Raw genomic sequence first — 2,538 nt, 5'->3', positions numbered from 1 at the left:
TCATATAATAGGAATTGGATCCATTACTCTTGATGGTAAAACTAATACTGATAATGTTTATTTTTTTAATCGATTGAAACATAACTTGTTGAGTGTTGGACGGTCGGTGGGAAAGGGTAATCAGTTGCAATTTCACTGAGAAGACCTATAGGTATTAAGATCTATAGAATTCAAGGAAGCTTGTTTTGTGTTTCTTTGTAAATCTTGCTAATAAGAGACTCAATTTATATTATGTACTTACTATGAAGACTTTTGATATGAATTTATATTAGGCTTACCATATTTTATTTTAAAAAATTGTATTGCATTGTAATATTGTAGTGTGTTTACTGCTTGTTATATGGTGTAGATGAAATCAAGTGTCATTGTTTTGTTGTTGTGGCTATGAATTCATTCTCATCTCTGTTTCAAATAACATTGACGCAGAGATTTAATTGAGTGCCAGTATTCTGAATTCATTCTCATCTCTATTTTAAATTGCATTATTGCATAGATTTGATTGAGTGTCAGCCTTTCTATGAATGTCTCAAGGGAGGCACTCAAGCTCCATCGAACCCTGGTTACAAACACACTTTTACAAGGGAAAAATGAAAAAATAAAAATGCTTATTGACCATGGAATGACCGTCTCATTGGATAAATGGCCTTTGAGTTTACAAATAAAATTAGAGAATCTATCCCTAGGCTTGATCGTTCATCATCATATTATTCATTCATTAACCATCATCTTGAGGGTGGTTGGTCTTGTGCTGCTCATGATGTTCTGGACGCAGGCTGCGTCCAATATTTGGCGTCTGGACCTGATTTGACGAGGCCCTTGTTCTCCCGCTGCCACCATTTCGGAGGAATCTCGTACTTGTCGCGCAACAAGTCGCAGCTCTTGTTGACGAGAGCGTGGTCTCTTCCGCTCCAGGAGAAGTTGCTTCCAGCTGCAGTAGTGCAGCCGTCGAGTAGATGCAAGTAAAGCTCCAAGTTATGAAAGTAGGCAATGTTATGGGTGTCCTCGATGAATGGAGAGTTGTTGGGCAGAGGGAGCTCCACGCCCACGTGGAAGTAGGTCCAGGGAAACCAATGCAGCCATCTGGCGAGGACTCCCATGCTCTCGTTCATGAACACTCCGGGCACTTTGGGAACCACGTCTCGCTTGTTCACAAACCTCAACACCTTCACTCCAACCTCCTCCACCCGCTTAGCGAAGGCCAGATTTCCCACACGGGGAGAGGCAAAGGCAAAGACGGTGACAGGAATATTATTGTCTTGCTTCTTAGCGCAGAGCATCTGTTTGATGTCATAAGCGCTCAATGTTGCCAGAGCCGCTCCCAGGCTGTGTCCCGTAAACGTAATGCTCAGATTGTCCATCTCCCTCTCATACACTCCAAGCAGCCGTTCAATCTCCGAGACCACCAGATCCCTGGTGCTGATCATGTTCATGTTCACGGTGCTGCCTACTCCAGATGATGAGTCCTCATCTTGACGCTGACTGACATCTGAAGTATAGCAGCTCAGGAATCCTCTCTCGATCAGTACTCCATTCTTATTGTCATTGTGTGCATCAATATGGTGATGGTTATGGTATTTTCCCGTCCTCTGAAATGATCTGTAGGACAGTCTTGTAGGTACAAGAACGTCTCTGAGGTCTTCTATCCACTCTTGGGTAGTCTGAGTTCCTCTCCATGCAACCACTATATCTCTTCGCCCTAGCCTTTTTATCTCCTTCGCATCAGTGCAAACTGCAACGAAACCTATCCAAACGCCTCGGTCCTTTGCTTTCTCGCCAAAGAGACGGTTCAGCACATCAGTATTGGCATAGATGTATTTGGTGACTTGGTAGCCGTTTCCAGACATGCCCATCCTTTCGAACAGGTCTTTCTTACTATGATAACACGTGCCGTAGTTGAGGGAATAGCTTTGGCCATCAAATGCGTCGTAACAAAGCTGGGCGAGATCTCCATATCTCAGAGCTTCGGCTTTCAGAAGGGGATGGATGGGGTCGAGCAGACCCCTCCAATTCTGGGCACCTTGTACATCTCTCCATGATACGTCACGCAGCTCATCCTGCCTTCCTAGTTTTCCTTCTCCTTCATGCGTTGAGTTAGTCTGGGAGGCGGGTAATATCCCACACGTATTGTCTTCTTCAACCTCAGGCAATGGAAATACAGCCATAGTCTTATCACCGAGTCTTGTTTCTGGGATGCAAAAACTCAATGCGTTTCAGAGAGAACAAAAAGCACAACTTGAGTCAAACAATGCGTTTGAGAGTGATTACAAGGTTTCAGACGAGCAACATATAAATAGGGAATCACAGTGGGCAAAGTAGAATCTTCCAACCAGACGTTCCCCTTCTTCAATGAATTCTGACTTGTCTTGTTCGTCGATTCATCCGGCCGCCTTGCTGTTTTCAAACCTAACGTTCAGGTGTCGTTTACTCAATATCGATAATCCGGAGGGAAGCACGCCCCTCCAATCAGATTGGTCAATCTCCTTCACCTCCATGTCATTTCAAATTGATTTTCCTCTCCCCCGTCGTATCAAAAACACA

General features: G+C 44.0%; 1 pseudogene; it reads right to left on the bottom strand.

Moving 5' to 3' along the window:
- Window positions 1–588: 588 nt before the first annotated feature.
- On the bottom strand, window positions 589–2,257 carry LOC149534301 (phospholipase A1-Igamma1, chloroplastic pseudogene; annotated as a pseudogene).
- Window positions 2,258–2,538: the final 281 nt, after the last annotated feature.

Source organism: Cupressus sempervirens, chromosome 10 (genome assembly GCF_028749045.1).
Source record: "Cupressus sempervirens isolate cs-2001-9-10 chromosome 10, ASM2874904v1, whole genome shotgun sequence".
NCBI classification, from domain to species: domain Eukaryota; kingdom Viridiplantae; phylum Streptophyta; class Pinopsida; order Cupressales; family Cupressaceae; genus Cupressus; species Cupressus sempervirens.
This window is presented reverse-complemented; position numbering and strand designations above follow the sequence as displayed.